Below are 6,970 nucleotides of genomic sequence, written 5' to 3' on the forward strand. Positions count from 1 at the left end.
TGAAAAACTAAGCACATAATCAAGTTCTAATAATATGTTCTACTTCCACAAAAAAAGTGAGTTAGATGAATTTCTTCAGGGCCATGTTTATTCATAACAATTACTCAAATTATCTTTAAAAAGAAAACCATTTTCTATTGGACTTTACTATCTGTATCATATATCCAGTCTTATCATAATCAAAACCGTTATTTGACTTTTTCTCTTGTTTTTCTCCTCTTCCCACAATTCAATTCCTGTCATTTCTACCTCTGAATTGTCTTACATCTGTCATGCTCTCTCTCTTTTTTTTAAATCACTACCACCATGGTACAGAAGCTCATTATCAACCACTTTAGCTACTGCTACAAGACCCTAATAGATCTGGGTAGACTTCTAAAGTTGGAAGGGGCCTCAGAGATAATGTAGTCCAGTCCATTCCTTTCCTGAAAGCATGAATTCCCTCTGTAAATGATATCTGACAAATGATCATCCAGCCTGCACTTGAAAACTTCAGTGCTGAGGAACTCATTACCAAAATAGCCTATTACATAGAATGACAGCATGTAGAGCTGGAAGACATCTTAGAGATCATGTAATCCAATAAATTTATCTTATAGATAAATAAACTTAGATATAAAGAGTTTAATTTTCCCAAAGTCCAACAAATAGTAAAGTAACCAACAGTTTTTAACTTAGTAGGTTTTATTTCTACTCTTTTATATCAGAGGACTGTTCAGATCTAACTTCCACAAGAAGGAAGTGTAAAATTGTTTTAACTGGAGAAGAGGAAATAGATTTAAAAAAAAAAAAAAAAAAAAAAAAAAACTTGTGGAACTTCTTCCTTACAATGCAGTTTTGAGTACTTCTTCTTTGGAAGGGGTGCACTATTTTTGTCTCTGAGAGAAAAACAAATGCTATTGGATGCCTACCTTCTTGAGGGTTGACTCATTTCCAGGTTAAATGCTCCATATGTTTTCATAGTCAGGGACCAATCTTCTAATGCTATAAAGAAATTACATTATTCTATACCTCAGTCCCAAGAACAGAAGATCTTGTTAGGGATTATGAAGTTGCCATGAGTGAAAAGAAAGTGTTCCAGTGGTCATTTTTGGACAACTCCAATTGAGTTCTTCCTCACATTGAACCAAAATCTGCCTATCTTCTACCTGCCTCCATTCTCTCCTCAATTCAAAGCCATTCTTCAGACACACAAATTAATTATCCTTACACATAGAGCTCTCATTTTACTCACCTACTTAAAAATTCTTCAAAGGTGGAGCATGGCCAACAGAAGAAAATTCAGATTCCTTACTGGCATTCAGGGCCCTCCACAATCTGGTGCCACCCTATTTTTCCACGCTTATCTTATACTATGCCTTTTCATGTGTTGAACACATTGGCTAAATGATACTAAAGGCTTTTCTGCCTCTATGCTTTTGTTCGTGCTGTTCCCTATGCCTGGAATGTTCTCCCACTCCCCACACCTCCTGTTGAAATCCTACCCATCCTTTAAATGTCAGCTCAAATGCCACCTCAAGGCATGAAACATTCCATGATCTCTCCAGTTATTAATGACCCCCTTCTCTGTCCCCAGATCTCACATTGAACTTTGCTTCCCTCTGATATATTTATGTATTATTTTGTAATCTATTTGGAATTTTTCATTTTTCTCCACTAGGATAAGAATTGGGAACAAAACAAGACTTAAAACATTTCAATAAAGGCTCTCCAATGATTCTTTCTTAATCCTGATAAGTCCTATCATAGAATCAAAATAATAGCACAAACCATGTTGGACAAAACAACAGAATTCATCAGATTAACCAACACCTGAATATACCAAACCAGTTTGTCACCCAACATTCCTCAAATGATGACCTCCAATAACAATTTAAGACTTCATGTCCCCACTCCTCCGATCATTAGGAAACTTTCATATTGACCACAAATCTGCCTCTCTTTAACAGGAAACAGGACCAAGAAGAACAAGTCTTAATAATTCTTTCACATGACAACCATTCAAATATTTAGGGTTTTGGTGGGAGTGGAATTTCCCTTAGATAGATAGCTGGAAAAGATAATCATCTTCTAACAGTAGATTCTTGGGGAGGCATAGGCCATTATTGTTCTCAGAAAGAATAAGTATCATAGATTTAGATCTAGAAAAGACTATAGAGGCAGCTAGGTGGCGCAGTGGATAGAGCACCAGCCTTGAATTCAGGAGGACCCAAGTTCAAATCTGGTCTCAGACACTTAACACTTCCTGGGCAAGTCACTTAACCCCAAGCCTCAGGGGGGAAAAAAAAATAGAAAAGACTATAAAAGTCACCTATTCCAACACCCTCATTTTGCAGATGAGGAAACAAGTCCAGAAATATTGTGACTTGTCAGAGATTAAAAGACTAATATTTATCTAAAGTGGTTATTTAGTTATCTAATCCTAACTCACAGATAAGGCCCAAAGAGATTTTGATTTATAGATCAGACCCATATTCTCTGACTCATATCCAGACCCTCTCTATTGCACCACACTACAAGGGGTACATACATATCATATCCTTTTAGGGTTCATTCACTGAAAAACTGGGAATGGATAACTGTTGGCAAGGACTGTAATACATACAAAAGATGCATCTTCCTGGCCAAGAGACATTTCATGCAAAGAGTAATACCAGGAAAACTTTTTCCCAAGGCTTGGACTTACATGAGTAGTGCTACCCCACTTTCCTTGGAAACCTCAGAGGTTCGGTGTCTGCCCATAGAAGTCATGGATCCCTGGTAGATCCATGGCTGAATAGTTCTTTAGATGGAGTTTTCTTTACTCTCTCAACTTATGTTTTCTCATATTTCTCTGTAGTCTTCATTATGTAATTTCTCATGGTGCAATAGTATTCCATTATATTCCAGTATATCATAATGTGTGTGAGATTGTTCCTCAATCATTGAACAAAAGTTTTTTACAGATATTTTTTTCCCTTGAGAAGAGATGGTCCTTTTTTTCCACCAGTGATATAATTATTGCATAGTCCTACTGGTGGAATCAATAGTGGAATATTATGTGGATCTTATTGTATAATTCCATAATGCTTTATCCCCCCAAAATAACTAATATTTGCTTGTTTTCCCACACCAAGACTAACATTGCATTTATTATTTTCAATTATTTTTGCCAATTTGATGGGTGAAAAGTGATATCTACGGTCAGGTTTTTTAAATTAGCATTTCTCTGATGATCTTTTAAAAACACTTTTTCATGTGGTTATCCATTGTCTGTGATTCTGTTCTCCTTAAATCTTAAACTGACCTCCCCTCAACATGCTCAATTCTATTCCTTCAAATAATGTTCATGTAACATAGCTAGATGAGCTCATCAATAAATTTGTGATCTGATGCAAAAATTTTAAATAAAAAATTAGCAAAGAAATTAAAACAATTTACCAGCAGAATAATACACTATGACCAAGTAAGATTTATACCAGGAATGCTAGTTGGTACAGTGGTAGAGTCCCAGACCTGAGTTCAAATATAGTCTCTTTTCACTTGCTATGTAACCTTGGGGGAAGTAATTTAATCAGTTTAATCTCAATTTAATCAGTTTCCCTGTTTGTAAAAATGGGATAAAAATAACACTTTCCTTCAAGAGTTGTTGTGAGGACTAAATGATACAATAATTGTAAAGCACTCAGCACAGTGCCTGGCCCATAACATTATGTAAATATTAGCTATTGTTATTATTAAAGTACTTAATCTTTCAACCTCTAAACAATTGCCTAATTTATAAATTGCAAGCCAGATGTTAATTTGCATTAGCAAAAGGAGTATTCATATAGGGAAATTTCTCACATGAATAAAATTACAAGCTAAAAAAATTATAGTATTTTGTAGCCTGATATATATTATAGATTTAATGTTGAAAGGGTCATTTGGTATCACCTAGTCTACTCCTTTATATTATTAAGGAAGAAACTGATCCTGAGATTATGTAACTTGCTTGAGGTCAAATAGTAAATCAAATCTCAGAGTTTGAACCCAGCTCTTCTGCCCCTAATTTTCTTTCCACTATATCACACCCAATGTGCAATCTAAATTTATTTCTATTTTACAAGCCTAGGAACATCATTTTTCCATTTTTAGTGACTATAGATATTTATAATAGATACACCTTTGCTTTTATGACAGTTTACATCCTATCTAGAATTCTTTCATGTGAAGTAGAAAGGATATGGGAGTTGCAGCCAAGAGAGGTTTAGAGTCCTTGCTCTGTTGCTTGCCACCTGTGTGACCCTGGGAAAATCCCTTCCTCTCTCAGTGGACTGAAATTTCTTTCTCTATAAAACAGGGGAGTTGGACGAGGTGATTTTTAGGGCGTAAATTATACAAAATCCAACTAATTTACTATGGCTCTAGTTAGGAGCTTAGCTACTACTAACACATTTCCATACAGTATATTTCATAGAATGGCAGAGCTAGACAGAATCTGAGCAGCCACCTCATCTATTTAGGCCCATTGAGTCCAAATCCACTGTACATATGATCTGCTTTGAAACAGGGTTCCCCAGACAACGCTGAAGAGAAGCTAGAACTGTCCTCTTCAACTGTTTTCCTTATCTATTAACAAAAGAGTTGATCCAGTCTGGGGCAGAGGGAATAAAGAAATATAATCTCCTTTTAACTTTATAGACATTTTTCTACTACTGCCACCTGGTGGCTGCTTTCCACACATTGCAGGTTGGTCCCATGAAAATTCTTTTCAATTCTCATTTTAATCTACTCTGACTCTTAATCTGAGCCCATTTTGTAATTTACTGCTCTACAGGTAGCCAAGAATTCTTTATCCTATGACAAAGTAGCACCCATCACCACAAGTTCTTTAAAATTCACTGCTTTGTAAATGTGATGAAATACTATTTTACAGTAAAAAGTGATAAAAGATCATTTCAGAGAAATATGGAAAATTTTGTATGAATTGATGCAGAATGAAGTGAGTAAAAGCAAGAGAGTCATTTGTATAATAATAACACTATAAAGACTTAAGAACTTTGGTTAATGCAATGATCAACCATGATTCCAAGGGTCTCATGATAAACATGTGTGTGTGTGTGTGTGTGTGTGTGTGTGTGTGTGTGTGTGTGTGTAACAACACAAAATATATGGAGAGAGTGATCCTATGGCCAATGTGAGAATTTGTTTTGCTTAATTATGCATAATTGTTACAAAATTGTTTTCTTCTAATCCACATAGTTACAAAGTATAGCTAGCTTTATCCCATTTAAAAGATGTCTGCATTTTCTTTGTTAATATTAGTTAAGGTCCACTTTTAATCCTAATTCTCCTAGATGCTCTCTATCTTCAGAAATAAAGGCCCCTGAAACTGGTCCTTCAGGCTCTTCTCCTGAAGCTCAATTATTTTTCCAGGCAGCTCCATGACTCCTGTAGTTAATTGCTCTAACTTCTTTGATTCCTGCAGTCAGTAATTCATTCCACAAGCAACATTTAACAAACATCTGTTAGGTACCTATTATGGAGGAGATAAAGGGATAAGTAATGTTATCTGTGTAGAAAAATCAATAGTGGGGGAGGATACCTGGGTTTTAGTCACAACTATGCTACTATCAACTGTGTGTGAGCTTAGACAATTCATTTTCCACATCTGGGATCAGTCTCCTTATGTAAAATAATGGGGTTGATAGTGGCTAGAAACTGGAAACTGAATGGATGCCCATCTACTAGAGAATGGCTGAATAAATTGTGGTGTTTGAATGTTATGGAATATTATTGTTCTGTAAGAAACGACCAGAAGGATGATTTCAGAAAGGCCTGGAGAGACTTACATGAACTGATGCTGAGTGAAATGAGCAGGATCCGGAGATCTTTATACACTTCAACAACAAGACTATACAATAATCAATTCTGATGGGCTTGGCTCTCTTCAATAATGAAATGATTTAAACCAGTTCCAATTATTCAATAATGAAGAGAATCAGCTACACCCAGAGAGAAGACTATGGGAAATGAGTGTGGACCACAGCATAGCATTTCTACTCTTTCTGTTATTGTTTGCTTGCATTTTTGTTTTCCTTCTCAGGTTTTTTTTTCTTTCTAGATCCAATTTTTCTTGTGTAGCAAGATAACTGTGTATATATGATTTAACATATATTTTAACATATTTTACATGTATTGGACTACCTGCTGTCTAGAGGAGGGGTAGGGGAAAGGAAGGGAAAAGTTGGAACAGAAGGTTTTGCAAGGGTCAATGTTGAAAAATTACCTATGCATATTTTTTAAATAAAAAGCTATAATAAAAAAAAAAGATGGGATTGTACTACCTAATCCCTGGGCTTCATTTTCTTTATCAATAAAATAAGGGGATTGAACAAAGTGATCTCTGAAGAAGCTATGATTTAATTAAATTTTTTTAGCTATTTGGCCAAAGCTGCCATCTCTTCAACCACTAGCTTTCCAGTTCCTCCTGCCTTCTTCCACCTTTCTTTCTTTCTTTCTTTCTTTTTTTTTTTTTTTTTGGCTGACTCAGTTGGGATTAAGTGACTTGCCCAGGGTCACACAGCCAGGAAGTGTTTGAACTCAGGTCTTCCTAAATTCAGGGCTGGTGCTCTATCTACTGCACCACCCAGCTGCCCCCTTCTTCCTGCCTTAATTTACTGAAATGTTTAAGAAGAAAATTTTAATTTTGTCTTTCTAATTTTCTGACTTTTATCATTAATGTCTTTTCTTCATATCCTTCTGTCAAATAGTGGTACCAAGTATTGCTCTGTTTCTCATCTGTTAATTTCTGAGTCAACATAGATTAGCAATAATGAGTATTAATATGTACACTTGTAACTAAAAACTCTCAAAACCTGGAAGAGCCTCAGAGGCCATCTAGGACAATTCATACCCAAACAGGAATTTCCTCTACAACCTCTTCAACAAGGGACCTTTCCAACTCCATTTCCAGACTTCTAATAAGAGGATACTCATTCATTTTCAA

This window comes from Sminthopsis crassicaudata, chromosome 1 (genome assembly GCF_048593235.1).
Source record: "Sminthopsis crassicaudata isolate SCR6 chromosome 1, ASM4859323v1, whole genome shotgun sequence".
In the NCBI taxonomy this organism is placed as follows: domain Eukaryota; kingdom Metazoa; phylum Chordata; class Mammalia; order Dasyuromorphia; family Dasyuridae; genus Sminthopsis; species Sminthopsis crassicaudata.